Raw genomic sequence first — 8,103 nt, forward strand, 5'->3', positions numbered from 1 at the left:
TCATCGAGTTTAGTTTGACGGAAGTCTGTCCCGTGAGAGAAAGAGAAAGCTGTGGGACTAAGCACAGCCTGACAGAAGCGACTGTCTTTTCTTGTGCAGAAGTATTCGCTGCGTTTTCTGTTTGTTTGTTCAACAATAAAGATTATTTTCATTTTACCAACTTACTTCAATCTAAAGTTATAAGTTATTTTACACACGCTAGGAAAATTCAGTTAAGTAATCTGATCAGAATCACCCTCCTTGCTTTCAGAGCGAATCTGCAGTTATTAGTGGATCCATCCACCTGATACTTTTAGGGATACCAGCAGATTTATTTCTACCTAAAAATACCAAGAAGTTCCAATTTCAAATTTGTATTATTTTTCTATTGAATAGAAATCTCTTTCGTTCTGCATGCATTGAAACCTAGAAGATTTTTTTCTGCTCTTTTTTAATTAAGCACAAGCATACACAATGGTCTATCTGTGCTCTGCCCACCACGAGTATCGAAACTGTTGTGCAATTTGAGAGGGGGACGAAACCTAGAAGAAGACAACTGAAGAAAATATCTGGTTTGTAATAAAATGAAAAGGCTAATGAACTGTATATACAGTATCAATAGAGTAAAATTAAAAATTTAACCTCAGATTAAGTTATTTTTGTGATAGTTTTCATCCTGTTTCAGTAGAAGTGGATAAAACGACCCACCCTTTAATAAATTAGTAGTTTTGTAGACTGACACAATATATTAATAAAAGGAAACTTAGTAGTTTATAATTTTCCTTGTATTTTGTTTTAAGAACGAATTTTTGTTTGTTGATATAGGGTTTTATCTGGATTTATAGTTCGTAGGCGAGAGATGACACGTGTGGTAGAGCTCATGATTTCAATACCACAAAACAATTTTTTAGTGTGAATGATGGGTGATAGCTGCTGCTAACTGGTCGCTTCCACAGTCGCAAGTAGTTCAGAATTAATCTTATTGCTTACTCACAAAAATAAATTAGAAATACAAATCTGTTTTTCCTAAGAACTTGATTAACATTTTAATATATGTCTATGTGTTTGAAATATGATATGAAATATTGAAGGTATAAAGTGCCAAAAATTGTACCTCATTAGAACCTAAGGCAAAAATTATACTGGGATAAAAGCAAAATTGGTAGAAACATTTCAATGGTACTAGAGTTGAGACGTTAGAAGTAGTGATGCACAAAGTAGTTCGTCAGAAACTTGTATATTTAATTTTTAAAAATGATTAAGAATTTCTATTCGTTTTGTGATGATGTTGTTGTCGTGTTGCATTGTGGGTATCCAAACACATTTTCTTCCTTTGTCGAGTGTTTTATCTTGTTGATCAATACTGAAGAGTTACTTAATCCGTGTTTTTGGTACAATTCTGCCGGATATATAGCTATCTGATGTGAAATAAATGATATGACACTCGGAAATTTGTGGTTATGCTTCGTGAACGGCTGCTCGGTTCTGAAGTGGAAGTACTCGTAAAAACGGTTATGCTAGATGAGCTAGCTGACAGACATTTACTGCTACTTTACCAAGCAGGTGACCTTTTCGGTTTTACGTGATGCGATCCATTGTATAGCGTGACTTTGATTCAGAGATCATTTGGAGGTATTTTGCCATAACAGAAGGATACACGACTCGCAGGATGATACTGTATAGATTAATACTGTTTACTGGCAAATGGCAGTGTCTATGGAGAACATTAAGGAGGTGAACTTTTCAGGTATTAATGATTGTACAAAAAATACTGCCATGATTGAGTCTGGATGTTCTATTTACTTGTACTTTGGTAACAGCTGTGTGGATGCTGATAAATTTACAAATTTGTCAAACGTGTGTGTGTGTTTTCTTATAACAAAACCCAATCAGGCTATCTGCTAAGTACATCGAGGGGAATCGAACCCATGATTTTAGCGTTGTAAATCCGTAGGCATACCGAGTAATAGCGGGGGGCTTGTCAAACGGAGCTTGAAGTTTCCTAACCGTCGATACTAACCGAGAACGTTATACCATGTTTAGACTTCTTTGTATGTGTGGTCTGACATGGTCACGTGGATAGGGTGTTCAATTCGCAATCTGAGGATCACATGTTGAAGTCTCAATCCCACTATTCGTCGGTAAAAGAGTAACCTAAAAGTTGGCGGTGGATAGTGATGACTAACTGTATTCCCATTACACTGTTAAATTAGGGTCGACTAGCGCAGATAGAATAGATAGCTTTGCGCGATACTCAAAACAAACGAAACTAATCTTCGTCTGTTCGAGTGTCATTGTTTTCTGATTGAGGTATACAAGTTTGTGTATTGTTTATTGTCTTTGGAATATGCTACCTTACAAGAACATTGTGCACAGACGCTCACATGCAAGCTTACGTTAGAGAAGAAAACCAATCGTATGTGCGCTTTAATTGCGTAAAATGATTAACACATGTTTACAAACTTAATTCATGTGGTAAACATAGATGGTAACTACATGCAGAAACTCTATGGAAATTTATAATAAAATGACGCAAATAAATCTGAATTAAACTACATTATATGCTAGTTATGAAAGAGTGAAACTCGCAAATACTTCTGTAATTACGATAGCTCTACAGACCTAGAGACATCCGAATGTTTTTTGCCAAATTTTCGACGTTTGAAGAGAGTTGACATGTTCGCAAATATGTCCATATCGTCATACATTATTACACAGTTATAAGGAAGTAAATAATAAAGTAAAAGTAAAATAACAAATAATTAAGTTTAAGGATGACGTCCCAGTACTGTGTTTCTAAAACATCTTAAATAATATACGACAAACATGAGTATTTCTGATGACGTATAGGTTGATATAAATCATGTTAGTCACAATGTTAACTTTTAGTGTAAACGTTCTTAATGTAATCCTAGTATTATGAATCATTTTAATTATTTAGAGTTGAGTTTATTATTTAGCATAATCATTAGGGCGTTTAAGATCTTCCGTCATAGTATAATGTTTACCTCTAACGAAGATTAAAATAATATTAGCGCCAATAGCAAACTTAAAAAGTGTTTTGGTAAAATATTTGAAATCCAGTAACTCGTGTTTGAAACATAATTCGTAGAGAGATTTGTTTTTTTTTATTCAAACATCTTTGGTTCGAGACTGCGACAAGAACAACAAAAACTTTCTACTTATTTTTGCATTACTAGTATATAAAGCTCATGTGTTGGAAAGGAAATCAGCTAGCAAGATAGAAATTCCATTTTATGAAAATGAATATGTTCGTTACGTAAGAACATATAACTTGATAGATGGATAAGTACGTCAAACATTATCTCTCTGATAACTTCCTCTGATTACTTCTAAATCTGTCATTTCTTCACATATTTTGTATTTTACTTTTTTCTTGATATTTCAAACTAAGCTCTAGAATTGTTTAAACGGATACACATGTATTCAAGGGAAGCAGAAGAATACACTACGAGGACTCGTAGGTTTCCAGTTTATTGATTTTACTTGGAGTTCAAGCACGATATCCCCATATGAAAAGCATGAGGAGGGTAGTTTTATATTGATTCAATAACACACACACGTGTATACATATATATTTATATGTGATATGTTTTAAAATGTAAAAAATAGAGCTGTAAAAATCAAATCACTATTTTAGTTATGCTTATAGATTATTTTAGTGATAATTCCAACTGCGGATTCGGTTTTTTATGAGTAAAGTAGAGATATATCCGCCCTCAGATATATTTTATGTTTTTTTTTTTGGTTTAATATACATCAATGTCACTTCGTATTATAACTAATACAATTTTCGTAGGGAATATCACACATTCGTAAAAATAAGAACAATCGAAAAATGTTCTCATCGTTAGTTTAATTTTGTTTTGTTTAATATTTTACATGAAGATGTTACGGTGTAATTTGATAGATGAACATTTTTAAATTGTTATGATTACATCTAACGTTATGATCAAGAGATTTAGAAAGTACTTATGTTTCTGTAAAGGATTACATCTAATATTTCAATTAAGAGGTTTAAAAATTCATTACATGAATGTAGGGAATTACATCTAACGTTACAATGAAGAGGTTTAAAATGACTTTACATTACTATAAGGAATATCAACTAGTGTTACGTCTATGTGATGAATATTTTTATCGAATTTAAGTTAGGTAAAACTGAGGTAACTCTGGGGATAATTCAAAGGGTATGTATGTAAGAAGGTTGAAAAAAGCACCAATGTTTTTATTCTAAGATCAGAAATTGAATAACTTAGTTAGAAATTTTGTTTTGATATTGCTTTCAAGACCCATATAGTTTGTTGGTATATAATTATTCTCACATTTCATAAAACATCGCTGTCAACGTATCGTAGATGGAAACCACATGGTTTTATTTCATTAACGCTTCAAAAACATAAATCTTAAGGTTTGGTTTATTTTGAATTTTGCACAAAGCTACACGAGAGCTATCAGCGCTAGCCGTTCCTATTTTAGCAGTGTAAGACTAGAGGGAAGGCAGCTAGTCATCACCACCCACCGCCAACTATTGGGCTACTCTTTTAGCAACGAATATTGGGATTGACCATAACTTAAAAACGCCCCCACGGTTGAGAGGGCGAGAATATTTGGTGTGATGGTGATTCGAACCCGCGACTCTTAGATTACGAGTCGAGTTCCTTAACTACCTGGCAATGCTGAGCCCACCCCATATTCTAAGCAACATAAATTAAGCAATTGCCAACATTTCATTCTTGTTATGACGTTGTTATGATTATCTTTAAACTGAATACAAACAAATTCACCTGCTATTTAATAGGGAAGATCGAAGCATCACTGTAATCAGCAATAGGATAAGCAGAACACTTTGAGAGTTTTGTACTCAGCTTCCTGCACAGTATTTACCAAGGTAGTCATAAACGGTTCCTGAAACTTCTGCGTTTCATTTACATTTACACTTCTAACAAGAAAGATATACCTTCATAATTCAAGTAGATTCATGCTAATTTACTCTTCAAACAAAAAGTTGATTTGTTTTATTGAATTTCGGCTATCTTAACGGCCTGTACAGAAATTTACTTTCAAAACATGAATTTATCTGTTATGGCGTGAACACTTTTTACAAACTGGCAAAGCATGATAATAATTAATGGAACTTGTCATAAGAGGTTTTATTAAGCCTTTTCCAACACCACATTTTTAATCTAGTCTCTGAGGAATTTTCAAGAATAAGAAAAAGTACTAATAATAGTATTCCAACCACACTCTGTTCGTCATGTCCATTGGCAACAACGCTACTATCGTTCAACACTGTTTATGAGTGCCATTTGTTACAGGAGGAACTGTTATGGTGTGAACACTTTTTAAAACCTAGAGTGTTTAATAGCATCTATTTTTATGTTTCGGGAAGTAACTATCATGGTCACAACCAGCTATAAACGCCGAGCGTTAGTGGGGTCTAAGACATTCTATATTCTAGAACCCAGATACTAACCTGTTTATTGAATGTGTGGCATACTTTCTTGTTTTTCATCTGTTGCATGATTATATCTGATAGCAAAATATCCCCAATATTTTTATATCCCATGGTAGCAAACCTTTTCGCTTTACAATTTTTCCATTTATATTTTTGTATATGTGTATAATTTTATTTTTACAGATTTGATGGCGTGATCATGTATGTGTTGACATTTGCATCTATAATTAAATTGTTATATATTTATAAGTTACACAAACGTATGAAGAAATAAACATTATAATCGAAACATGCTTTCAACCTGTTTCAAAAATAAACAGAGTATATTTTTTTACAACACTTCTAAACTGTTTCTTTATATAAGCAAACATAAAACCTTTCTACAAAACAGGATTTGCTGGATTAATGCTAATTATTAATTTTAAACAAACACCTCGGGTCCATCAGTGATTCAATGGTAAATCAGAGGGCTCATAACACTAGAAATCGGGTTTAAATAGCCGTGATAGGTGATAGGTGTAACAGATAGCCCACTGTGTAGCTTTGTACTTGATTTGACAACAAAAACTGAGATAAAGTTTTGAACACGATTCCTTAACTCCAGTTATTTCTCAGCCTTACTTTTCCTGACACTATAATTTACCTTCTGATCAACACATTGTTCTAATTTCCAGCTAATTCTGTTCATAAAATATTTCACTTCGTTGTGTTTTCTGTGTTTTTTCCTCAGTTTAGAAAAAATATGTATAAACATTACGTATTATACAGAAAACATAATCGACATTTTTTTCATTGCTTTATGGAATCGTTTTAGTCATGTACAAAACAATTTTTGTTTTGTAAACTTCCTGATATCTTAGACTTTAGGCTGAATATTTTTTTCTATATGAAACATATCGTAAAGGTAATCTTACTTTTATCACATGTTTAACGTATTTACCACATGTAACAAGGAAAAAAATAATAAAATTTATATAAATACAAAAGTTAGTGTTATGGAAAAGTCATGAATCAGATATTTGATGTAAATAAAATAACGCAGGTTTCACACGCCACACTAGAAATTCGATATATATGGTTAGCTTCAATATGAGTGTTTTTCTTTTCTATTTTGTTTGTGATTTCATCCCCTGAAAATAATTTATACATTAAAAAATGGAAGTTTTACAGAGATTCTGTTATTTTTTGTTATTTTCTAAATACTCTCCAAGCTCGAGCAATGTTGTGTGCTACTGAGCTGAGAATAATGAGCGAAATAAAATATATCTAAGTGTCCAATTTGCCTAGAATTTAATAAAGTAAATTTGAATTGTAAAATCAATGTTTTCATAATAATTCGGTTGACAGTTTTTAAACTCTTCGTTGTTTATATTTTCATGTATTGATTTTTGTATTAAACTTCTTTCTTCCTCGTAGTACTATGTGGTAACAACCTTTCAAATCTATTTCATGTCGTGTTGAAATAATTAGGTGAACAAGATTATTCCTCTGTTAATAAACTAAATAAAAGTATGTTAGACTCTTAAAGATCAATATACTGAGTTGGGTTGTTTTCGTTTAGACCAATATGAACACGGTATCAAAGAGTGCACTTCATTTCTGCCCAAATACCAGATACTTTTAATTCAATTGAAAGTAGTATATCAAGGAGTTAAAATGAAAGTAGATATTGTTAGTTGATAGATATTTCAAAATCCATAAAACAAAAAGGGTTGAAAAATCTATAGTAAAGTAATTTTCGACAACTGGAAGAAACACATGTAAATTTGAGATTGTAAATTTCTGATTTCATAGAGAGCTATTTGAGAGGGGAATGTTTGTCACGGTTTTTTGGTTGTCTGTAGATACTTAGTTTCTAAAGTAAGAGAAAAGTTAAGTAAATAAATGCACACGATAATCGATATTTTAAATGTGTAGTTTTCTAGTTTAATTTCTTGTAAGTACAAGAAAGAAATTAATAAGCGTCAGCATTTAAGTAACAATAATAGCTAACCATATTTATCTTTTGTTCACTTGTCTGCAGTTATTTCTATGCTTACAGTTATAAATAGAAAAAAGAACATAACATTAGCGCCAGCACGCTATATGAGAGGTCAGTAATTATGTGTCTAAGCTGCAAATCAACTTGTTCCTCATTGCCAGGGTTAATTAGTTTCTAACTCTATTGTTACACTTGACTGCTCTGGATCATACGATGTCCTTTATCTAATTACTTTGCTGTATCTGGCTTAAAGATAGGAGACACACCCAAGCAAAAGATTTCTTGTTGTGAATACAGCATCACGTATAAGGACTGCTTAATTTTTGTCACAGAACATGTGTATATTGTTACCAGACAAAGAAAGTCCTGAAGGCTAATTGTCGAAAAAAAAAGAAGTTTTAGAAAATAAAATAAACATTTTCTGTTAAATTGAGAAACACAGAAACCAGTGTTGAACAGCTAGTTTTAGACCCTGTGAACATAGGTATTCTATTCTAAATACATTTTATCGTTTTTCAGCTATAGTGAGTCTTGTTACTGCTTGCAAGATATGGAAAACCTGTTAACTTAAGTCATAACAATCAAAAGATATGTCTCTATGGAAAAATAATGTCTGAGGTAGACAAGAGGCAGAAAGTCTCATTTATACAACACGACAAACTTA

At 32.3% G+C, this 8,103-nt stretch overlaps 1 long non-coding RNA gene across 1 annotated transcript in view; it reads left to right on the forward strand.

Annotated features, from left to right (window-relative positions):
- The window catches only part of LOC143225255 (uncharacterized), a 39,870-nt gene extending 37,883 nt beyond the window's left edge, over positions 1-1,987 (forward strand). The window contains exon 3 of the long non-coding RNA XR_013013751.1: positions 440-1,987. This is a non-coding gene — a long non-coding RNA (uncharacterized LOC143225255). The remainder of the gene's footprint in view (positions 1-439) is intronic.
- The last annotated feature ends 6,116 nt before the right edge of the window (positions 1,988-8,103 follow it).

The sequence above is a fragment of the Tachypleus tridentatus genome, chromosome 9 (genome assembly GCF_004210375.1).
Source record: "Tachypleus tridentatus isolate NWPU-2018 chromosome 9, ASM421037v1, whole genome shotgun sequence".
Taxonomy (NCBI): domain Eukaryota; kingdom Metazoa; phylum Arthropoda; class Merostomata; order Xiphosura; family Limulidae; genus Tachypleus; species Tachypleus tridentatus.